Here is a 26,088-nt window from a genome sequence, read left to right on the forward strand (position 1 = left end):
GAATCTCTCTTTCGGCAGGGAGCATAGATTCCTCATCATCAGATGACATGTCACTTCAGTTCCCTGTTCTACGGGGTTATTGAGATTTACAGGGTGGATTTAAACTCCTCCCAGCCAAGTCCATGTGCTGCAAGCTTGAGTCCTAGGTTGACACTGTAAGAAATGCTGGAACATTAAGTGGCACTACCAAGAATAAGACTCTGAAATCACCGCCATATACCTGGGTGTACTGTGGGATCCAAGTTTTTCATTGCTTCATGTCTTGAGCAGAAAGTACTTGCTCCCACAATGATGATGTGTGACATTTATCAGAGGCTGAATAAAGTTGTGCCACCCAATATTAAGTTTGAGCCTCCAGAACAATGAGTTAAAAAAAGATCTCCTTGCTTTTTGATTGGCCTATTGCAAGGTTTGTGTTTTATTTATAAAGCTGACTAAAACAGCAAGTGTCCTCATAATACAACTGACTACCACAAAGCGAGCAAGCTGGCTGTGACAGTTGGCAAAAGCTGTACCACAAAAATATACAGAGTAAGTCACACAAGGTTGCAGAATAGAGAATCTTTGAGTGTCATCTTCCAGGCTGGATACCCCAAAAAGATTGGAACTGGAAGCATGGAAGAAGATAGGGTTGTGTTCCAATATCATCTCAAAGATGAGTGGTTACTTATGACATTTGTGCTTGGGGAAATAAAGCTACATCTTTAGTATGTCTTCCAAGACTTAACATGGCCTATGGGTTAGTTTGCTCTACAGTGTTATCTCCTGTTGTCCTACGACCTTTCTCCAATGTGTTTTATTCTCAAACTCCCATCCCTGTAGACATATTTTTATTGTCCTTTAAAGAATTCTCAGAGTCTTTCTGCTTTTGACTTTACAGATTTTGTTCTCTCTGTTTGGAAAGCCCTTCCTCACCTTCACCTGAGAGTCTCTAAGGAGTCACCATCAGTATGCCAGACCCAACTTTACAATTAGCTTATGAAGCATTTCTTTATGTAATAATATCTCTGTTCTCATCGTTATTTTCATAACAGTCATATTATTCCAATATTTATGTTTGGAATTAACAATGTTAGTTGACAGTAGTCACCTTACCTCTACAGTGCAGTTTAAGCTACAATAGCATAAACGAATCATTTACCTCCTTGAAGTGCTAAGTGAAATGCTTCGTAATCTATACGCACTTAGTTATTTCTTGACAAGAAATAAATATAGTCATCCACAGGACAAATAATGATCATACATTTGAGGTTGAGAGAAAAAAAATATGTGATGACTTAAGTGGCCGATGTTTGCTACATAGAAAGCAACTGAAGAAGAGTCATAAAGGGGCCACTAAATTTCCAGCTAATAAATTTGATAGAACAAGGAGACAAAGAAAGATACAATTATAAAACAGAGGAACTAACTTCACGAATTTATTAATTACGACCTAACTGTGAGGATCAAAAGAATACCGTGCCAATTTCAAGTCACTGTTTCTCCGTTCCAAACACACCCTCCTCACAAAGCCGCTCTGTAAACACCGCAAGATGCCAACTTTGCCGATAGAGGGCGAGAGAGTCACGCTGTAGAAGAAATGGAATTTTCTTTTTTCTTTCTTTCTTTCTTTTTTTTTTCCTCCTTTCGGCAGCTTTGCTTTGGAGTTAGCCTCCTGGCTTCTGCAGCATTATTCCGTCCATGATGTGGGTGTGTGGTGAGAACATGTGGTGGCTTTTTGTACAGCCACGTATCCAGAGGACACAGTGACCTCATAGGCTCAGCTCAAGCCCCGTGACCGCCTTCAGAAAGTTATACTCCCAAGCATACTGACACTGAATGCCCCAGGCTTGGCATCCTCAGCAGCACCCAGACTTCCTTTGTGGACTCGCCTATGGGCTGGATGCCCGCACCCTGCAGGCTGGCTCATTTCCTTCCTGTCTGCTGAGTGTGGACCAGCTTCAGCCCAGAAACCCCAGAAGCGCAGTCTGCCATCCAGGAGATGCAACCATGCCTTCCCTAACAAGACTCAGGGCTAATCAAGCAGAGGATTCTCCTGACCAAGTTTGTCCTTGCAATTTTTACTTTTTAAAATTTATTCTACATATCAACCAGTTTCCCCTCCCGCCTCTCCTCCTATTCCCTTCCCCCACCTCATTTCTAATACCGCCCCCGCCCCCCAGCCATTTTTACTTCTCAGAAAGAGGAAGGCCTCCATGGGAGTCAACAAAGCACCTTGTATCAAGTTGAGGCATGATTAAGCTCCTCCCTGCTCCTCAAGGCTAAAAGAGGCAACCCCCTCCCCAATAGGGAATAGGTTCCAAAAAGCCAGATCATGCACCAGAGACAGAAACTAGTCCTATTTCTTTAACATAGAATATCTCCAGTTAAATTTACACTGTTGTGTCTGCTTCCTAATGACTTCAAGAATGAGACATGTATTTATCATTTAAAGTAAAGAGCCTTTTTCATAGGGACTTGCTTCTATATCTCTGAATTGCTGAGAACTTAATAAACCAGGGGCCTCTCTTGCAACGTGTAGATGAGAGTATGATTTAATAATCAAGGGAACAGAAGAGGGCATGTCACCCCAGTCACAATGACCCATTAGAAGAAAACTACAATGACAGTTACTTCACCAGGAGAGGGCATCCTGATCAGAATATTTGTTTACCTTTTCTTTTTCTTCATAAGCCAATTGCTTGCAATCATCTCCATTAATTGAGTTATCTAGAAATTACTTAGTGAAGGGACCTAGCAAATGCATCTAGAAGTTCTTCTAAAAAAACTGTAGACACAGGGAAGAGTTAGTAATGAGACCAGAGCAAAAAGGCTAGCAGCTGGCATTCCAGGGGAAGTTGCCCCTTTTGGAGTGCTTGCCGGTTTTGTTAATGTAGCTGCTCTAAATGTGGATAACTGTGGTTGGAAACAAACATGCACAACTTTGAATACGGAGTTAAGACTGTGCTCCGCCATGTGTAGAACTTGCAAATGTGTGAATTCCACAGACAGAAATAGCTCTAAGAACATGGTAGTCAAATAATACACTCAAGACTCAACATCTCATATATATATATATATATATATATATATATATATATATATATATATGAGCTTCTATAATTTGCTATTTCATAATGTCTGAGTTTCAAGCCCCCATCCCTAACCCTGAAGGTATATTCAATTGTTAAGCACTCACAAATGAAAATTTATTTTTCTCTATGGGAGTCTCATAGGATATGAAATCCTTTTAAGGTCAGGCCCCATGCACAGCACAGATGGCCAACTCAAAACAAACTCAATGGTAGTTTTAGAGGGTTTATTGTTTGTTTTGTTTTGTTTTTGTCTCATAATGATTTATTTAAGAACTTTTTTTTCTTTCTCTATAGGCCTTTGCTTATATAATGTGGTTGCTGGATTTGTGGTTTTATGAGCTTCTGTCTTTGACCTTCTGCATCTATATGTGGTTTTTTAATGAGTTTTCTTGGACTCTTTATTATTATTATTTATTTTTTAGATATTGGTTTATTTTCTATTGAGAGAGGTGGGGATGTGGATTTGGATAGGCCTAGAGTTAGGGAGGTTCAGGGAGATGTTGGAATAAGGGAAACCATAAACAGAATACATTATATGAGAAAAATATTTTCAGTAAAGAATTGTCTGTGTTTAATAATGGGCTCTTGGAAGGAGTGAGCTGACCCAGTATTCAATCTCATTTCTGGGGATTCTAAGGGAAATAAAGAGAAGATAATACTGTGCATAAGTCTGTCCCTTAGGGAAGTTCAAAATGCAGACAGATTTTGGGTTATCACCCAGAAAAGGACACCAAAACCCATATAAGAGACCAGTAGTCTGAGCCGTTCATCTTGACTATGATCAGCATATTAAGTATTTATAGCTCAGAGAAAGAATATACAGGGATATAGGGCCAGGGAGACTTCAAGCTGATAACTCTTGCTTACTAAATGTATGAGTTCTAGAAGATTCAACAGATAAGACACACTTTTATGAAAATCACTGTTGTAAAAAGCGCACAGAGAAACCACAGATGCTCACTTATGATCATATGCAATGTACAAGCAAACACATATCATTAAAAACGTCTTCCTATAAAAGCATTGTTATTATAGTTACATCAACAATTATGAGTATTTCATATTGCACCATAGTATGCATATTATGTATAATACTTTAATATATATTAACCAAAGGAAGAAAGAGAGATTTACTGTCTCCATTTAGTCTCCAGACTCTTCCCAGGTGTCATGCTCAGCTCTAAATTCCAGATTCCTCTGGGTAGAAAGTGAGAAACAAAGTTTGGAGATCCTAACTTCACTTTTGACTAATGTGAGCAGAAGGCTAGCTTAAGAGTTTGTTTATCTACCTGTCTTTGGTGGTTACTGTATTCACTTTCTCAGGACAAAAAGAGAACAGTTTTGTCATCTATTTGTTGGTAGCAAAGACTCTGTGGAGGAGTTATTTCTGTTTTTGTCACAGTTACCAGCAGAGCCCTTTGTCAATGAATGACTAACCATGAGGGTGGATAGGTGGATGGCATGGTCTACCACACTCTCATTGCCTTACATTCAATATGAGGGTCCAGTTCTTTAAGCACTTATGTATCTTTTTATGATAATGTAATTTTATCAACAAGATTCTTATGTTATAGATTGAACTCATCAAGAATTACATAATATTCTACAAAATACACTTGATCTTAGTCAAAAGGTGATAGAGCAAGGGATTACAAGCCTACAATCCATACCGCCAGAGGAGCTGGGAAACAAGGAGGACCCTAAGAGAAGATTGCATAGTCCCTTGAAGAAGGGGAGGAGGAAAAGAACCCCTGAGCAAATTGGGAGCGCCAGGCAGAGGAAAGGAAGAAGATGGGAAGGAGAGAAGGGAAGGTGGGAGAACAAGAGGACTGAGACAGGGGAGGAATAGAGGAAGACAAGACAGGAGATGCCTTGACAGAGGGAGACAGTACAGGTTTGGAGAGTGGTCTATCACAGGGGAAATGTTAGGGGATCCACAGGGATGACCCCAAATAAGAATATAGGCAATGGTTGAGAAGCTGCCTTTGATTTTCTTCCCCTATAATGAGACTGATGACTACCTTGGTTAACATTCCCAGAGCCTTCATCCAGTAGCTGATTGAAGCAGAAACAGGCACCCACAGCTAAACATTGAACCATACTCCTGGAATCTAGTTGTGAACATGGAGGAGGGATGAGCAAAGGAGCCAAGATGGTGCTGAAGAAACCCTCAGAAACAGTTGACTTGACCTGGTGAGAGCATGGAGACTCTAGTCATAAAGCTGCGGAATCAGCATTGGACCGAACAAAGCCCTCTGAATGTGGGTGCCAGCTAGGAGGCCAAGACAGTCTATGGAATCTCCCTGACTCTACCCACATATTTACACACACACACACACACACACACACACACACACACACACACACACACAGAGAGAGAGAGAGAGAGAGAGAGAGAGAGAGAGAGAGAGAGACAGAGACAGAGACAGAGACACAGAGAGACAGAGAGGCACAGTTATATGGATGAGTTCATATAACTTCTATGCAACTATTAGTAACTTCCAAATGATCCATTTTTCTTTATATAGCTATAAATACATCACATGATAGATTTTTAGGCAAATATTGTGAATCTTCTATGAAGAAAATACCATCAACTCTGCTCTTGTCAATCTGTAATAACAAAAGTTTAGATGGATGACTTTAGATAAATTACCTTTTAGCTTGTGAAGCTAGGTAATTGCAGCTCAAGAAGCTCTGTATTTTGTGTGGTGAGGTCTGTCTCTTACTTTGTAGGCAACTGTGTCCTTAGTAGTGTGTTCTAAGGGCTGAAAAGGACAAGTCAGCCCTCTGGAATTTCTTCTTCAATACCACCAGAATTATTCTATAGAGCTTGTCCTTTATGTTCTAATAACCACCCAAGGGTCCTCCTTCTAATTCCAATATATTGGGGGCTAAAATTTCAATATAAGAATGCTAGGAAAGCAGAAATACTTAGTCTACAACATTACTCTCTTGTTCCCTAAAAATCCATGTGTCTCATATGAAAAAAATATACTTCTTCCTCTTTGTTGTCCCCAAATTCTTAACTCATCACAGCCTGAGCTCTGAAGTCCACATTCACTAAGTACCAACATTACTTAGCATGGAATTAGAGGGGAAATTTATCCTGTGAGGAGTCCTTCCCAGACTATGAGCCAGTGGAGCTACATGCTCTCAAATACAATTGTAGGTTAGTTATAGGGTAGAACCTACTTATCCCAAAAGGGGAAAATTAAGAGAAAATGAAAAAGAGAAAGAAAGATCATGTTTCAAGCAAGTCTAAAACATAATGGATTGATGTCATTCAGTTTTGGACTGTAGGGTTTGAGCATGATTCTTTGTGTAATGTTCTGCCTTCTAGGCTTGAAGAAAGGGGAGTTATGCTAGGACTCAGTTTGGTAGGCTCAGTTCTGCCCCAGCTCTCTGCCATCACTTTGCAAAGCTGTTCTGTTGAGTTGAGATCCCATGGCTACAGAGCTCTCCTGGTGGTGTCCTGTCTCTGTTTTCAGATAGCCTGACCCTGTGAAAACAAGGTAGACACAGCCAAATTTCCCAGTCTGTACGTTTCTGACCTTTGATGACTGTAGAAGTCCTAAGGTTCTCTGGCTCACTTTCAGGGGTTACTTTTCTACAGTTCATTCATTCATTCCTTCATTTTTTTAATGATGTGAAGAATTAAACTTAAGGCCTCATGCATATTGGACAAGTGATCTGTCACTGTGTTCTATAGACTTAAACATATTGCCTGGCTTCTTTTGAAGTGACTGTATCTTCATAATTTATTTATCAAATGTAGCTACTTAGTCACAGCCCAATGTTTTCACTTTTTTCAATATTAATAGGCTGAGAATTTTCAACATTTAAAAATTTTTCTTCCTCAACTTTTCTGCTCTCTCATGACCTCTGCAGTCTTCCTTTACTTCCCTTTTCATTCTCGTAGCTCCCTCCCCCCTCTTCCCATGTTCTCAATTTGCTCAGAGGATGGTGGTCCTTTCCCCTTCTCCAGGGACAAAGTTTGTCTGTTTTAGGGTCCTTCTTGTTTACTAGTTTCTCTGGCAGTGTGGATTGTAGGCTGGTAATCCCTTACTCTATGTCTAAAATCCACATATGTGTGAGTACATATCATGTTTGTCTTTCTGTGATTGGGTGTAGATTAGAAGAAAGGATATGTGATAGGTAGGGTTTTAGTTGGGGGGGTGGTAGGGGAGGAAGGGAGGGAGAAGGGAACTGGGATTGTCATGTAATTCAATCTTGTTTGTAATTCAAATAAAAAAAAGCCAAAAAATTTTTTTCTTCCTTGCTTAAGGGATCTATTTTAAGCAACTGCTCTGTTCCAATGATCCATTTGTATTTAGCCTTTACTCCAAGCCAAGCTTCATCTTCAAAACTTTCCTTAGACACATCTTCAATTAAATATTCAGTTTCATGGGTTTGAAAATCTACCTTCCTCAAAATACTAGAATATCAATCTAAGTTGTAACTGTAACTTAAGGATTGCCACTCTTCCACTGTCTAATGGAGAGTTCATATTTTCTCTTGTGATCTCACCAGAATGCTCTTCACAATACATATTTTTATCAACTTTCTCTGTAATGATAAATCTTTCTGCCACTGCCCGAGTTCTGCCCACTGCATTAGGGCTCCAAATAACACATAGAGTTTAATATTAGGAACAATGCTGCTGACCAATGACTATGATTTCTTATATGCTAACTCAGTCTTAATTATCAACCGTAACTACTAATCTTTGTATTTTATGATTTATCTTATGGAGGAAGCCAGCAGAGTTCGTCCTGTCTTCCTGGGATCACATGGCAGCTCCACAGAGAGGAGGAAGATGACAGCAACTTCCTGCTTGTCCCTGCTTATATTCTGAGTCTGCCAGCTATGTCACTTCCTGCCTGGATCAAAAGGCTTTACTACATTTCCCAGAATAGAAGTTTAACAAAGAAGCTGTGACCCACAGGTTGAGAACCTTTTCTCTTGACTCTATTTTGTATGTAAATTAATATCAAACATAAGGACCAGCCTCCATTTCCAAATTGTTCACTCAAGTGTTCCATTTCCAAACACTACCACTCTGTACATGAGTTAGAAGGGACACAAACATTCCACTTGAAGCATTTCTCCATGAAGACTAAAGGTACTCTCATACCTGTATGAGATTACATTGCTCTGTAGTTTTCTGTGTATTAACCCATACAAATGAACCTAGAACTTTCCCACCTGCCATTTTGCTGTTTAGCAACTTTTTCTATCGTCTCAAAGACCTTCCTTATGAGTTTGTTGTAGTGTTGATCAGTGGTTCACATAGAAAGTGTTGTCTCTTATTTTTAAAGGACAGAAATGGCATCTGGGGTTGGAAGTTTTTCCCTCCAATTCTTCACTTATCTGGCTCTCCTCCGGCCTACCAGCGTACAGCTGGAAACTTACTGATAATCTCATGTAGATTTAGAGACTCATGTCTCCTGTCACTTTTCAAATCCTCCTTGAAGTAAACATTTCAAAGGTCAATCCTGTGGTATCTTGCTGTGGTGTCAGTTGATATTTTGACATCTAATTCATGGCTTTCCCCATTGACACATTTGCAGTTCTTACTCTTTTCTTTTTAATAAAAGCTTTAGATTTTTTCCTTTTTAAAATTTAAATTAGAAACAAGCTTATTTTACATGTCAATCCCAGTTCCCTTACCATCCCATCATAACCTGGCCCCTACCTACCTCCTAACCCATGCCCTTTCTGCTCCCCAGAGAAGGTGAACACCTCCATGGGGGATCTTCAAAGTATGTCACAGGGCCTAGACCCTCCACCCTGTGTCTAGGATGAGAGAGTATCCCTTTGTGGAATGGGCTCCCAAAGTCTATTCATGTACTAGGGATAAACACTGATCCACTACCAGAGGCCCCTTAGATTAACCAGACCTCCAAACTGACATGCTCGTTCAGGGGGTCTGGATCAGTCATATGCTGGTTTCCAGATGTCATTTTGGGGTCTATGAGCACCCCCTTGTTCAGGTCAGCTGTTTCTTTTGGTTTCTCCATCCTGGTCTTGACCCCTTTGCTAATCACTCCTCCCTCTCTGCAATTGGATTCCAGAGTTCAACTTGGTGTTTAGCTGTGGGTGTCTGCTGCTGCTCCCATCATCTACTGGATGAAGGCTCTAGAATGGCATATAAGGTAGTCATCAATCTCATTATCAGAGAAGGGCATTCAAAGTAGCCTCTTGACTATTGCTTAGATTGTTAGTTGGGATCAACCTTGTAGCTCTCTGGACATTTTCCTAGTGCTAGATTTCTTTTTAAATCTATAATGGCTGCCTGTATTCTGGTATCTAGTTTCTTGCTCTCCTCTATTCTTCCTGCTCTCTCATGTCCTCCTCTCCCCTCCTTTTCTCCCCTTCTCTTTCTCTTAACTCCCTCCTCCCCATTCCCCATGCTCCCAATTATCTAAGGAGATCTTGTCCCTTTCCCCTTCTCTGGGACACCATGTATGTCTCTCATCGAGTCCTCCTTGTTTCCTAGCATCTCTGGTGATGTGGATTATATGCTGGTATTCGTTTGCTTTATGTCTAATACCTTTCTCTCTCTTCTGGAACATCAACAATGCATGCATTGCTCCATAAGGTCCAGGACCCATGTATTGAAGTGTCTTCCTGTAGCCTGGTGTTTTCCACACTCTCTTTCATTCTCCTGTTCTTGCTCCTCTGAATAATGCCAAAGGCCTTCCATTGGTATTCACTGATGCTTCTGGTTGAGCAAATCTGTGTTTTTTAATGAATGTTCCAGTTCTGTTATTATTTCTTTCATTATCCATGGGTCATTCTTTTTGTGTTTTTGATTGCTTTGCAGAAATTCTTTCTGTCATTGCTATTCAATGTATTAGTTACCTGAAATCATCAATATTTTTATTTGGCCTAGCAGTTCATATACCTCCATTTCTCAAGAAACACAACACAAACAACTATTGTAATTTTATGTGCTAGATTTGTATAGGGACAGGTCTTCATCAGTCAATTTGGGTAGCTATTCTGAAGGCCTCTCAGGACTTACCCATTAATGTATCTTCCTTGGAATTGTGTATATAGATCCCTAATTGCAGAAACAGACTTTTCTTCCCAGTAATCTGCAATGTCTTATTCTCTTTGATATCTATGCTGTATCATGGGTTCTATGAAGCTACAACAAAACTCAACAGCTCCAAAGTATCTAGAATATGTTGGGTCTTTTCAATGTATACTTGGGATGGTCACTCTGGCAGCATCCTTAGAAAAGAATCAAAACATTCTTCAACTTTCCCTTTGCATACACAAGAAGAAGCTGCTGAGGTGTGTTTGCCCCACTTCTGTACCTCTGAAACAGAAGCACACACTCAGTAACACTGGTGTGTGTGTGTGTGTGTGTGTGTGTGTGTGGGTGGGTGTGTGTGTATGTGTATTTGTAGCTTCTTGGGGAACCAGTACTCTGAAAATAGCAGAGCAGAACATCTATTGGGTTTTTTGTTTGTTTTGTTTTTACCATCCATGGAGAAATTGGTCTTGGGAATTTCCATAATAGGATTGTAGTAAAAGATAGTCCTAATTTAACAACAAGCTTTGCTTCAGCAATGTGTCATGCTTTTCTAATGTAGAAGCCTTTCTGGTTTCTCAGTTCCTAAGAAAGGAGATTAGCCTGTTTACTGATGCTCTATCAGTGACTCTGTCCTGTGAACAAAGAGGACCCAGGATTTCCTCTTATCTCCTCCTGCTAGTGTTACTTAAGGGTATGAATTTAAACTGGCACTGATTTTCACACCCCAATTGAGTGAATGAATACAAAGTTATTAGCAATTTAGAGCAGATGGACTGAAAATACATGTATGTCTTACAGTTGTTAGAAAGGCCAGTAGAGACTTGCAAATATATCCACACAAATAGACTTGTCTTCACATCATAATATATCCATTTGCATAGAGAAGAAGCTATAAATTTTCAAAATTAAAATAGAAATATTAAATCATTTAATTGTTATTTCTAATGAAAATTAATTTTCAATTTTTTGTAATAAATTTGTTGCTATTTTCACTTCAAAATGTTATGTGAAGGAAGATAAGAAATAACTGTATTCCCATAGGCACATTCTGAAGGAAGAAACCTTTAATTGCTTTATACTATTCATCCATGCTTGGTCAAGTCATATCATGGGATGACATTTGTGACTTACTCTTTTCTCATCCTGATGGAAACACAAGGCAAAAGAACTAGAACACAGCTATTAAGATAGATTGGAGCTAATGATTTTTGCAATAAGCCATATGGAGAGTTGATGGTTCCAAATTTGAGTGTCAGGCCTTGTATTTCAGACACATTTTCTTTTCCTCAAGAAAGTTTGCACACATTTTATAGAGCTTACTGAGAATAGCTATGGGTAAGAACTGCTGGTGACATTTCATAATGGAAATGTCACATCTTTACCAGGAAGATAAGGGGCAGCAGCATGCTGATGTCTTGCAATGAATTGTGTTAACAGGGTGCATTATCAAGGCATAGAGAATGCCACCCACTAATGATGTAAGAAAGAATGACAGTTAGAATCACATGACAATGCTTGATCACACTGCTCACAAGGGATTATTAGAATACAAACACAAATCCAGGTGCAAAACAACACTGCTAGTTTTCTTGTTTGTGCATTGTACATGATGACACTGAGATCAAATTTTGTATTATTTTTAAAGGTATTTTCATTTTTTTATAAATTAAGAGAGCAAATTAAAATACAAATGCAGAACGCTTCTTTTGCCTTATTGTAAATGTAGTTTTGAGGTTTTGCCTCAAAATTATTAGTGAACAAATGAAAACTAAACATGACAAATTAAACCTTGTTTTTCTTAGTGAGGCCAATAACCAGAAATGTCATGAGTCTGCAGACATACTTTAAAACAAAGCATCCTTTTACTGAGATGGCTTTCTCTGAGGATGCAGTGTTATGGTACAAGCTGAAAAAATGTTTCCATTTAAGGTTCCTAGATTCAAGGAAATGACTTCAGACACTCTCACAGAAAATGACTACAAGGAGATAATGTCACACATTTCAAATTAAATGCATTTCTCTAAACTTAACAATAAATTCAATGGAGGAAACTATATTTTAATTGTATAAATTGCCTATGTACCACGGTTTTGGTTTTTTCTTCAAGTCTTCTAATGTGTGAATTCTTACATTTATTCTGTTGAGTCCATTCATTTTTCTCTATATATTTCTGAATGTGTATTTGCATCAACTGACTCTTTCATCTCTGGTATTTTTTCCTCTGTGTAGACTTGGCTGTCGACCTTGCTCTCCCTGTTTCTTTTTCTTTGATTGATTGTCTCATCTCCACATTTCTGTTGTGTTTCTTCATAGGATCTAAATCTTCCCATATAATTTCCCCTCTGTGTTTTAGAATCTTTCCTCCAAATTGCTCACTGTTAGATCCCTTTGTTATCTTTCTTACCTAGAATTTGAGTTTATTTCTTACGGCATTCTACTGCTGACTTGAGTTCTCTGTGTTGTCATTAATCCTTGTTAAAAGGAGGATTTCATGTTCCCCATTATCTTTGGTTTCTAGTATTGCGCAATTGTGCGTATTTAAAGTTCCGGCAGTGCCTTGATTCTTCGGATATTTTTTTTTTTTTTTTGATCTTGCAACATTCTACATAGGTGGACACTAGTTTTAAGAACACGATTACAACAACCCAAATAACCCAAGACAGTTAGATGGAAGATAGGTTTGTATTTATGTACAGAAAACTTAACGGTGAGCGTACATTTAACCCAGTTTAGTAGCGAGTTCTTTAGCCTTTGCCTTTTCCAGCTTGGCAATTCGAGCCACAGATTTAGGACCCAGGACATTGCCTCCCCAGTGGCATCGGATCTCATCATATCTGTCGTTGTAATTGGTCCTAATAGCTTCCACCAGCTTAGCCAGAGCACCCTTGTCTTCCGAGTTAACCTGTGTGAAGGCAACGGTGGTACATGTTTTCCTGTGGACCAGTCGTCCCAGCCTGGCTTTTCCCTTGATGATGCAGTAGGGGATCCCCATCTTCCGACACAGGGCAGGCAGGAAGACTACCAGCTCAATGGGGTCTACATCGTGGGCAATTACCACCAGCTGAGCCTTCTTGTTCTCCACCAACGTGGTGACTGTATTGATTCCTGCTCAAAGAACAGGTGGTCTCTTAGTTGGGACATCCCCTTTGCCAGCAGCCTTCTTCTCAGCACCGGCCAACAGTCTTTGCTGCTTCTGCTGCTTTGTCTCTGGCCTGTACTTGTGGGCAAGCTTGAGCAGCTGGGTAGCTGTTTGCCAGTCCTGGGTCTGGGTGAACTGGTTAATGGCAGGAGGAACTTTAAGCCGCTTATATAGGATGGCCCTTTGCCGCTGCAGCCGAATGTATCGGGGCCATTTGACAAAGCGTGTGAGGTCTCATTTGGGCTAGGTGTCCTGCCCAATGCCGAAGTTCTTAGGCCTCTTCTCAAACAAAGGGTTCACCACCTTCTTGGCCTCCTGTTTCTTCATGACGGTGGGGGCAGGCGCCACATTCTTCCCCTTGGCCTTCTTTCCCTTGGGCATCTTGCTCGGCTGCAGAAAAGAGAGAGAGAGAGCGATTCTTCAGATTTTTTGTGTATAGGTTTCTTTGCTGTGTTTTGTACATCTGTAGACTAGAATATGTCCTTCAGTTTCAATTTTGCCAAATCTTCTTGTTTTATTTTACACAAGTCTTCCTGATGGAAAGTTTCTGCTCTTATTGCTATTTAGAGAGAAAGCCAACTACACAGTATGTATAAACATATATCCATGCAATAACAATTAATAAAGCAACAGGTCATGGATTTGAAAGAAAGCCAAAGAAGGGTATATGGAAGGATTTAGAGGGAGTAAGGGGTGGGGCAAATGATGTGTTTATAGTCTCAAAATAATAGAAATAACTACAATAGTTTATTCATTCTTACATACATTTAAAACATTAATCGTTTCTATGAACTAAAGAAGTTTGTGAACAAAATCTCTATCTTTTGGTTTTAAGAAAAGAAACATCTAGGAGTCTCTAAAAGTGTACATGGCAATCAGTAGGAACAATAGGAACAATAGTAATAGTTTTTCTTGAAGAGTTGGAAGTCAAAAATAGGAACATACATGGTTAATAATACATAGCAGCAACATATATATATCACAGAAAATAATATGAATGCATAAAATAGTAAGGTATTGTCAATCTGTCATCAAATTAATAAAGTCTGCAAAATTTGGTTTTACTTGATACAAAGGATGAAGAGAAAAAAAAGGACCTTTTAGTGTTCCCAAGAAGGTAGGTGGAGATGACATCACTCATTACCAGTTCCATTTCTAAAAAGCATTGCTGTTGTATGGGAAAAACATTATTTATTCCAGTATTTTTAGCCATCTGAAAATAAAAGAGACAACCTAGATTTTAATTACAATGAGATTTCATAAGTAAATATATTCATATAATGAGACTCTGGAGCGTCATTATGAGAATTGATTTTAAATATGTTAAATTGCTCTAGGAAAAAAAATCTGTAATGGTTTACCAAGTCAAAACGTGCTGATGTCACACAGCCTCACAACAGTTATGAACGTGTGTGCTCAGAAAAGCACAATCTTTATTATGCTTGAGTGGATATTGATTTAAAGAGAAAGTGCCATTAGTCTACTATTACATTCAGAAACCAGGGGAAAAGAAATGGTGTCTTGTGCATTTTCATGCATTGCTTTTCTCTTTTACAGTTCACGAAGACTGTCGGTGTCTGATGCTGTGTTGGGTGCAGGTACAGGAGCTTACACCCTGACTGTCATATTCAGGAGACAGAAGAAAGAGAGTTGCTATGGGTGTGATCCAACCTGGCCTCACAGTGAGTAGTAGGTTAGTTTTTGCTACAAAAATAAAATCCTACCATTAGAAACTATAACCAAATCTCTACTTCCCAATAGCAAACCCCATATGTATACAGACATTTTATAATGAAAATAACTTTAGGATATCATTGTTGTATTTTAATAATAGCTATAATTGCTTTTTAAATTGTATTCTTGGCCTGGAAAGCTAGAACATCATTTAATAATGGTTGCAATTGTTTCAGAAGACTCAAGTTCAGTTGGACAGTTCTCAATTGCCTGCAACTCCAGCTCCAGGGGATCTGACACTATCTGCTAGCCTCCATGGGCCATCACATACATGGTTCACACACATTCAGACAAATAAAAATAAATCTCTAAAAAAGCTGCCATAAATAATGAAATTTTAGTATTGCTTATACACTACATTTTTATGTTTAATTTTTTGTTTCCTTTTGCTTTATTTTTTAATTACCTACATTTGTATAACAATATTAACAATATGCTTTTGAAAGTACTATATTTGTAGAGGGAAAAGTATCCCACAATGCCATGCAGGTAAACTAGAAAATTACCATCATATTGCTAGAATAATATTTTAATGAGCATTATATATGCATGCAATATATTTGATTGTGTTGGGTTGTTAATAGTCAGAAGTTCTTTCATTGTGATTTATCCATACTAGAAGTACTTGGTTACAATAAGTTTCATTTAGGTTCTGAGCCCATGTGTCTGTTTATTGTTCTATAACTTCTGAAGTTGTTTTGAAGCCACTAAATGGTGTCCTAGAACTCAATAGATTGTGGTAGCTAATTGACTCTCCAGGGTAAACACTGCACTCAGGACATAGTTTATGTAGTTCATTTTCTAGGAAGGCAGCAAAATGCTTACACAGAGCTTTGAACTCCCATAGTTAACTAGTGACATCATGGAAGCAAGCCAGGTGTCTTTGTTTAGTATTCCTTTTTCTGGTTTATAGGCAGGCTGTGGAATATCCATTGCTCATAGCCAGCAAGCAAATCAGCTTTCACTTTCTCAGATAATGTGCAATTGAAACTGAAGCAAGCTTTACCTTATTTCTAGGGACCACAGATAACTCTTGGAATGTATATACAGATGCTCCAAGAGAGTCTCCACAAAACAGGAATCTAGTTTTCTCACTTGATAATGAGAGTATCTTTCTCATTACATGACAAAATTCTAGACTAGTCAGTTTTTCCAAAAATCCTATTTTTATAAGGCACATGTGAGAATCTTCTGGGGAGAGGTGATTACTTTATTATCATCCAAAGGAGCATTAGATGACAGATTTTTCAAGTAATTTTCTATGAATAAATTAATCTGTATACCAGCGATATCAAGTTCTTTTTTCTTTTCTTTTTTTTTAACTTGAAAAGAAAAGGTTTTATTTTTTCTCTCTCCATTTTTATTTAAATTAGAAATAAGATTATTTTACATGTCAATCCCAGTTGCCTCTGCCTCCCCTCCTCCCCTATGCACCCCTCAACTAACATCCTACCTGTCCCTTGCTCCCCAAGGAGAATGAGGCCTCCCATAGTGGGTCTTCAGAGTCTGTAATATCCTTTGGGATAGGACCTAAGCCTTGTGTCTAGGCTCAGGGAGTATCCCTCTATGCAAAATGGGCTCTCAAAGTCTATTCCTATGCTAGGGATAAGTACTGGTCTACTACAAAAGGCCCCATAGATTTCTGAGTTCTCCTCACTGACACCCACGTTCATGGGGTCTGGATCAGTCCCACAATGGTTTCCCAGGCATCAGTCGGGGAACTAAGATTCCCTCTTGTTCAGGTAAGCTGTTTCCGTGGGCTTCACCAGCCTGGTGTGGACCCCTTTGCTCATCAGACCTCCTTTTCTGCAACTGGATTCCATTTCACTTTAGTGTTTAGCTATGGGTGTCTGCTTCCACTTCCACCAACTGCTGGATGAAGGCTATAGGATGGTATATAAGTCATCAGTCTCAGCTAGGACAATGAGACAGGGAGAACAGGAGGGATGATGAGAACATGAGGGAGCAGGAAGTTTGAGTTGGGGGAAAAATAGAGGAGGGCAAGATAAGAGATACCACAATACAGGGAGCCATTATAGGTTTAAAGAGAAATCAGGCACTAGGGAAATATCTGTAGATCTACAACGATGGCACCAACTAACAATCTAAGCAACAGAGGAGAGATTACCTTAAATGCAATATCAAGTTTTTACTTTAAAAATCAGTCTTTTCCAGTAAAAGTTTTAATTTTTGGTAAATCAAGTTAAGTTTAAAGTATTTTTGATCTAGAAAGATTATTTGTATGCACAAAATATTTTCAGGTAGGAAGACATAGAATGTTATGGAGGCACACCTATTCTAGTCATGTGATTGAAATTCTGATGGATCCTGAATGTATGTTTATTTAATATGCATTAGGAAATATTGGAGTTTAAAATAGAATCAAGCTCAGTAGAATAGTTGCAATGTGTAGAATTCTTTTAAATTAGGAATTTCTGCCAGAGACACACGACATAAATAGAAGAACAAACAGGAACTGGGATTATATCTCACTGGCAGAGCACTTGTCTAGCATGTGTGAAGTCCACAAAAATAAAAAATCAAAAGTAATGCTACAGATAACTGAGTCAGTCTTCAACACCCTGAGTATCATGACAGAACTAATATTGTATATTTTCAAGGGAGGAATTGTGGAAGTCTTGTTCTTTAGTTCCTATAAATGACAATTTAGTTTGGGATAAAGGAGGTGAATAATGAAAATAAAACAAACAAACATGTGATGTGTATAAGCACTTGGCAGCACAGAAAGATTAGCATCATCTAGCTAATAGGACAAATACCTCCTTTCTTTATTTGTTTAGCTTTCAGTGCTAATAGGTGGCTTCTTTCTTACAGTTCTCAATAATGACAGAAAACATGTTTATTTTGTAGCACACTTCTTTGGATTATGACTCATAGCTTGAAGTACAATGCTAGAACTAAGAACATGTGTCAAATACACTTGTATTGTCCTCAGGTTCTCGTCTGAATATGGACCATAGTTGAGTTTTCTGGTATGACAGGTATGGTACCTAGAGTCGCTCAGTCTTTTAAAAATTTATATCTTCACTTTTGCCATCTTTAGTGTGATGCAGCTGGCAAATAACTACCTGTATTTTTAACATATGTTGAGCAGTAACTATCAAAATGAAGCTTTGTAGCGTATCTATCACCTTAAATGGTTGTCACTTGTGTGTGGTGTCTGCAAGAACACGTACAACATAATTTCAGTACATTTCAACTATGTAACATGATTTTGCTAACTGTATTTACTGTGCTGCAGATTATATCTCCAGAAGCCATCCATTTTGTCTCACTAAAACTCTGTACAATTGGATCAATATCTTCTGTGTGCTGCTCTCCTCCTAGCCCCGGACTACAGTCCTTTGTTTCTCTAATTCTATAAATTTGATGTTGGTTTGTCTTTCTGTGTCTGACCTATTTCACTTAGCAGAATGCCCTCTATATCCCATCAAATTGCCACAAATGACAGGATTCTTTTTTGTTAATTTCCAAGAATTATCACCCTCATCCACTCATAGTAGACATATTTCACACTCCTCTTTCTTGATAAAAACTAAAAGCACACATCTATCAGACTTGCATTATTGAATTTCTCTGTTCCTGGAATCAGGGAAATGTAATCTGAACAGACTAGAAATGTTATAGGGATAAGCAGGACCTTCCAGGTCAGAAGTACTGCCTCACTCTGACGTTCCTGGAATGTACTCTTGGCGGCCTCCAGTGTAGGAAGGTTTTACTGAACCTTATTTGAAACAATGATTTGTTTTAGCTTCAACTGTTATTGCCCCATAATATTCACAAAACAAAAGACTCAGATGCTGTGCATGGTTACTACCAATAAATATGTCATAGGACTTACCAGGAAAGATCTAGACCCTGTAACACCTGAAACATTCCAGATTCAAGGTATTAAAGGTGCAAAATGATTGAGACTAGAAATAAAGTCGAGGTTGTCTGCAGGGAATTCTCCGAGGTGTACCAAGGATGAGGCAGACACACACCATCATTTAGCAAAATGATTGCATGCAGAATTCACTTGAGTAGACCAGCCCTGTCTTTTCTAGTGCTAGTTTGGTACCTTTATATTTTATGTTCTATTTTCAAATATATTAAAAGCCCAGAAAATATTAATGGAGAAAATTATCTAAAGGAATCTCTGAAGATATAGTTTAGCAAGATATTAGCATATTGGTTAAATCAAGTCATATCAGGTTGGGTAGATTGCTCAGGTTTTAAAGACTGAAAACTTACAACCAAAATGTTGTGAAAATTGGAGAAAAGTAAAAAAAAAATGGAAGTGAGTTTCTATTCATAGCACAGTTAAGTTTATGCTAGTTCAATAAAAAAGGTGAAAGGATCGAGTTAAATCTGGATTGATAATAGAAATAAAGACAGAAGATGATTTTTGTTTTGTTCTTGTATGTGTGTTTATTTTATTTAGCAGGTTAGATTAATGAGTGTAAATTGGTATTTTTTAAATTTCTGGGTTAGGAAAACATGACATCACCACAGCAAACTGTGATCTCATGGACTAACAAGGACTAACAAGTCTGGGTCCTTCACCCCTGTGGTGATGGCTGCTTAGGTTTTGGGGGACTCAGAGTGACAGATATAGCTTTTTAGGGCACATCACTGTGGTCAGCAAAGAAAAGAAACAGGGCCAACACTGCCAGATGAAACCTATACATAAGGCTTCCCTAAAATTCAGAATGAAGTCATGTGACCCTACTATGAGCTATGGCAAACAGCACAAGAAACTATCTCAGTATCCATTCTAGTTATGCAAACTGGAGATTTTCAATTTCCCTCAAGGAATGGCTCAAATTAGAGCTAATGTGGAAAGAGTGCTTGCCCTTCTGTTCCATTGAGGGTGCTCTAATGAACACACGGATTTCTTTGCACACCATTTAACAGCACTGCTATATATCTTGCCTGCTAACAGTTAGAGTAATAATTGGTTTGTGGTTTCCCAAGGATCACCTGCCACTGGAGACATTTTGTCAGCTTTAAAATTGTATGACAGAGGGGCTAGAGAGATGGCTCAGTGGTTACAAACACCCTTCTAGAGGTCCCAAGTTCCATTCCCAGCAACAACATGGTGGCTCACAACCATCTATAACGGGATCTGACGTACTCTTCTGGCATAAAGTCAACAGAGCACTCATATACATAAAAGAAGCAACTAAATCTTTTAAACAATGTGTAACAGAGTAATCTGACTACACATTTTACTCCATTTATTATTTCTTTATAATTCATGATTGATAATCTTGTAGATGTTGATTTAAAGGAAATTCTTTATGGGAATTTTTGTTGATTTATGGTTTATTTGTGTTGTGTTTTTATTAGAAACAGGCCAGTGGCTTCCAGTGTTTGAATGGGAATTTGGATCACTGACAATAGAATAATAAGCATTGATCATAAAACTAGAATCTATTCTTGTTGCTTTCATTATCTTAATGTGCATAAGGTCTATAAAATTGAGAAGTAACTCTCATACTACAAAATAGACATGACACTTAAAACCTGAGAGTCCACAGAGTGTAGTCTTTAAGTATGTCCATTCAGAAGCTGGACTGACTAATTTTACATACCACATTTTCCACTAAGTGATTCTAGGGACTTGCCTAAATTCTCTATGATTGATTCAATTTGGTCATCTGGGGGAATGAGTAACAATGGCTTATGTGGATAAATTTGGGTTTATATACATAGAAATGTTAAAAGAACATCTGATGTATAGTTGAGGAAGAACTCAGTGAATTTGTATCAAATACTTTCATTGTATCAATAAGGTAAATGTATGAATACATGTAATCCCAGAATATAATGGAATGTAACATGTCATATATCCTGGTCCTCCTAAATATATGTATTTATGTATGGGAACTATTGAAATAAAGATGTTGTGGTCAATTTTCTAGTTCCCAACTGATATTTTGCATGTATTAATACAGTTTAGTCCAAACTAGAGATATTAATGCAATGTCCATGGCACTTCAGAATTGTTAATGACAGATAGGAACAGCAACATTCCTCTGATAAAAAGTAAGCTACAGGAGCCAAAGCTGGGTGAGTTTGAACTGCCATGACAGGTAAGAACATACATATTTTATTTTCAGCAGTATGACAAGTGAACTGCATGCATGCTAAGGTTATGTGTCTGTGACAGTTGTGTCTTAAGACATTGTGCTTAATAGAAACCAGAGTAGAATCACTGAGTCTTTAAATACAAATAATGTCCTTATAAAGTAGTATCTGTAAAAGTGTGTTCTTAAAATATTTTATTCAAATTTTCTCTCTGTCCTGCTTCTGGTTTCCTACTTTATATTTCTAATATCATGTAATCAAATATCTTTTCAGCTTGTTATAGTTTCAGATGCCATAAGTTTTAAAATCTAATCTTATTAGTATAAAGCTGATTTTTTTCTTCCATTTTAGACTCTTAAGAAATGGAATGAAACCACGTCTTGTCTACTGATCTGTCTGCAAGGTTCACACAGTACAACAGGCAAGGATGGAAGCCATTTTTGTTAGAGTTCCTGTGTTGTTGGTGCATCTAAGAGAAATGCAATTTGCTGACAGGATCTTCAGCTTCTAAAGAGCTTCCCTTGCTAAGCAATTTCGTCCCATCCCCTATGTCCATCTTCATCTATCGTGGATAGATGGATTTTAACATCCTTGGTAGTATGATCGCTTCATCCACATGGAGGATTTGTGGTATCTACCGTATAGAAAGGAGAATGCACTTTATATAGATTTTAGAAAACAATGATATTAAAACTATATCTCCTTCCTGTATTAGACACAGGTAAAAATAAATTAAATCAGTGATTTAAAAAAAAAACACTGAATAACTTTGGTTTCATGCATACAATTTACCATGAAACATTAAGTGTGGGTAAGTGGAAACAGGGGAAAAAGAGATTATCCACAATATATACCATATAAGTTCATACACTATACAAGTTCATTCTGGGACTCAACAAAAGAAAAGCAACAAGGAAGCAATGAAGTGATAGACCCAAGGGACTCCTTGAAAGTTGATGACTAATTAAAATATGGCTACAAGAAGTGCCCCTGCTAATGAATGGATATTGGAATTGGGAAATGAATATGGTTAAATTTTTTAAAATGGATGATTCACGAAGAATGGATTACAAAGGGCACTAACATTGAATTCCTCTTGTAACCCAATGAATTTAAGGGGATTATGGCAAAGCATGTGACAAAGAAAACCTCAGACATATGTGTAGTGCTGTGGCCAAAGTGGGGGGGGGGCACCAGGCTGAAATAAAGTAGTGGGAAGGATTTTATACAGAGAAGAAATAGCAAGGGGGCTGTTTGGTATTTTGAGCATGGAGATCTTTATGAACAAAAGTTCTAAGCTGTGCTAATTGAAGAAGAAAATGTGTAAAGTGGGCAGGGGTACATTCCAAGTAACAACAACAGAGTACTGGTGTGTGATCACATCAGGATTGACTAAGGAGGGAGAAGCAGCTGCAGAAGAGGCAGTACCTACATCGGCTGCATTTAAAATATTTGCTGTGAGAAAGAAAAGTTTTCCAAACTGGGTCTGGAAAAAAATATTTGGCCAAGGTTTTAGCTGGGTGCCCACTATTGGTAACTGAAACTTCGGAGTTTGTGGGTCTTGTTTGGATGGTGCTGCATCCATTCTCATCTGTAGAACCTTTAATCTTTCTGCTACAGGACTCACTGGACTATTCAGAGCTTCAGTTCTCTCTGTTGTGAAGTATGGACAATAATTTCCATTCAGAATTATTTTTTTTTAAGTTTGGTGAAGTAATGTCTGCAAAACACTTAGCAGAATGCATGTCTTACATAAAAGGTAAAAAAAAAAAAAAAAACGATGTGTTTTATAGGTGAGCACAGTGGTCCGTGGCTGTTATCTCAGTTCTGGAGAAGCAGGAGCAGAAAGATCAAAGGTTTGAGTTTCCAGAAGATGATGTCATAAAATCTATATAAGCATATGTATGCATAGATGCTATTTTCTTAAGAAACAATTTTAATGTTCCCATGGGAGCAAGTGTAGACTGCATCATGCTGAAATGATCAATGTCAGTCAATTTAACAGTACCCAGAGACCAGTATCTCAGAAACACATAGTTCAGACAGCAACATAAAGAAAGAAGGGAGACTTATAGTCACCTTGGGTGATGGAATACAATAGGATATTCTAGAGATTGAAACATGGCATGATACTCGGAATGAAAGTTTTAGAAGAAGATCCAGCATCAGCCAGGGTCAGCCCAGAATTTGTAGCTTGGTAAGTTTGTTTGGAATCGTCTCTCTCTCTCTGGCCTAACCTGTGCTTGGTAATTGCTCTTGAACGTCTCTGTGCACTTAGTAAGCTGTTGTTCCTGCCATCACAAATCTGTGAACAGGCTCTCCATAAGAGTTTCTCACTTCTTGGACTGACAAAGAAGCAGAAGGTAACATGATCTTCATCCCTGGGTCTGTTTATAAATTATTCTTGGGCCATGAAAATAGCATAGTCATGAATTCATCATTTTAAGGAAATTCCTTTTGCTTGAAAATAGAATATGTTTGGTTCCCAGTACTAAGCTTATAAATCCCTATGATTCCTTATTTGGAATTAATCCTTCTGAATTAAACTAGACCATAAAATCTGTGATGGGTCAGACCAAACACGAACAACACACTACTGCTATCCACCTAAAAAAAAAAGTGTGTGTCTGGGGGGACTTGAATTGTAGCATCTCAGGAGCAGTAAATATCTTACTACAAAGTGAGGCAGGAATCTTAAACCTTTCTTACTTTGAGTCTTAATTTTGGATTGAGTTCAATGTCATGTTAACAATTAAATCTATTTTATGTTTTATTGATGTAATTCTCCCTATTGTAAATGATTTCCATTTATAAGGTCCTCTTATGGCAAAGAGAACTTCTTATTCTGTCTTACCATCTGCTTTATAAGGAAGATAAATATGCAAAGCAGCAATGTCATAAAAGTTGCCTGTGTGTGGTCTGGGGCCTGCTTAATGTAGAATCAGAGGGCTTGGACTCAAGGTGCTTCCTCCCATCACCTCCAACAAGAGATCCCCACCTCTTCTTGAATAGGGTAGTTTTAAGGCATACTGACTACTGCAGTTCATCATTGAGTTTAAATCCCTACTGAATATGTCCCTTAACAAAGGGACCCCCATTCTCAGGTATAACTATAAATGAAGAACTCCTGGATATTCAAAGCATGACTGTGAGTAAATTCTTCCACTCTTCTATGACCTGTCAATAAAAAGCAATCTTGTTTAACATTTATTATGCTAGAGCACCTTTAAGAATGAAAATGTACACTTGATCTTAGCCAAAAAGATGTGGAGAAAGAGGAACACTTCTCCACTGCTGGTGGGAGTGCCAACTTGTACAGCCACTTTGGAAATCAGTACGGCAACTCTGCAAGAAAATGGGAATCAGTCTACCACAAGATCCAGCAATTCCACTCTTAGGCATATACCCCAAAGAAGCACATTCATACAACAAAGACATCTGTTCAACGATGTTCATAGCAGCACTATTTGTAATAGCCAGAAACTGGAAGCAGCCTAGATTCCCCTCAATGGAAGAATGGATAGAGAAAATGTGGTACATTTACACAATGGAGTACTACTCAGCAGAAAAAAACAATGGAATCTGGAAATTTGCAGGAAAATGAATGGAACTCGAAGAAACCATTTTGAGCGAGGTAACCAAATCACAAAAAGACAAACATGATATGTATTCACTCATATGTGCATTTTAGACATAGAGTAAGGGATTACCAGCCTACAATCCACACTGCCAGAGAAACTAGTAAACAAGGAGGACCTTAAAAGAGACAAACTTTGTCCCCTGGAGAAGGGGAAAGAGTCACCATCCTCTGAGCAAATTGAGAGCATGGGAAGAGGTGGGAGGAAGCTATGAGAATGAGAAGGGAAGAAGAGGAAGGATGCAGAGGTCATGAGGGAGCAGAAAGGTTGAGTCAGGTGTAGATTAGAAGAAAGGAAATGAGATAGGTAGAGTTTTAGTTGGGGGGATGGTACGGGAGGAAGGGAGGAAGAAGGGAACTGGGATTGTCATGTAATTCAATCTTGTTTGTAATTCAAATTAAAAATGATAAAAAAGAATGAAAATGTAAAAAAGATGAGAAATACAGATCCCAACTTCCCTGAATATGTTTGTATGCATACGTTTTCAGGAACAGAGATACAAAGCCCTAGCTTTCTTGGGTGTGTTTATATGTAAATGCTCTCAGGAGCAAGGAGCTGAGTCTATGAGCAAAAACAAAAAACAAACAAACAAACAAAAACAAATAGTGCAGTGTGGTAGCATAAACTCTAATGCTAAAGGATTCTTAAAAATAATCCAGCTCACAGCATCAAATGAAGAGAAGATGAATTCATCTTTCAAAGCAGGATGGCTTGCATCTGTCTGCTAACTGGGGAAGGACACAGGTAAAGAGATGTATGCGTAGTGAATTTTCAAAAGATTTGCAGAGAGCACACACATTGTGAGGTTTTATTGTTGGAACCTGGTTGAATTCTCATTAACAGAACACACATCTCTGCAGTCTTCTGGCTTGCAAAGCTATATGGAGGACCAGCCAGAGAGCTCAAGATAATCAAGGGGCTGAGCTTCTTTTGAAGTCTTTCTGATTGTGGTCATTAACAGCTAGATATCAGATGCTATAAGGAGAATAATTTAGATGCTTCCAATTAAGATTTGCAGATGAAATTTAATGTTCAAACCCTCAGGTGCCTATAAAGTAAGCTGGTTAATTCGGAAGAAATTTGTGGTTGTTTTCTTTGAAGTTCATTTTGTTTTCCAGTGCATCTCGGAATTGAATAAAGTAGGCAACTACCTGGTGATTTTACTTTTAAAGGCAACATAATCTAGATCCAAACAATTTTCTTTTGGACAACATTCCTTTAAAATAGCAGGATGGGATTATATTAACTTAAAACTGCCTGAACATATTTCCACACCACTCCATTTACAAATATATACCCTCAGATATTTGAACTGTAGAAGTGAATTGAACTTCTAAATTTAAGTTGAATATGCTGCACGAT

General features: G+C 38.2%; 1 long non-coding RNA gene and 1 pseudogene across 3 annotated transcripts; one reads left to right on the forward strand and one right to left on the reverse strand.

Annotated features, from left to right (window-relative positions):
• The first annotated feature begins 1,636 nt into the window (after window positions 1-1,636).
• On the forward strand, window positions 1,637-24,421 carry LOC107978271. Of its 3 annotated transcripts, none has more exons than XR_003480627.2 (3): window positions 1,637-2,043; window positions 14,819-14,954; window positions 21,440-24,421. It is a non-coding gene; the product is annotated as an uncharacterized LOC107978271 (long non-coding RNA). The 3 variants fall into 3 exon arrangements; XR_003480628.2 differs by having other exon boundaries at window positions 14,819-14,943; XR_004772020.1 differs by lacking the exon at window positions 1,637-2,043 and adding an exon at window positions 5,212-5,267.
• LOC100765913 lies at window positions 12,837-13,648 on the reverse strand (annotated as a pseudogene).
• Window positions 24,422-26,088: the final 1,667 nt, after the last annotated feature.

Source organism: Cricetulus griseus, assembly GCF_003668045.3.
Source record: "Cricetulus griseus strain 17A/GY chromosome 1 unlocalized genomic scaffold, alternate assembly CriGri-PICRH-1.0 chr1_0, whole genome shotgun sequence".
Taxonomy (NCBI): domain Eukaryota; kingdom Metazoa; phylum Chordata; class Mammalia; order Rodentia; family Cricetidae; genus Cricetulus; species Cricetulus griseus.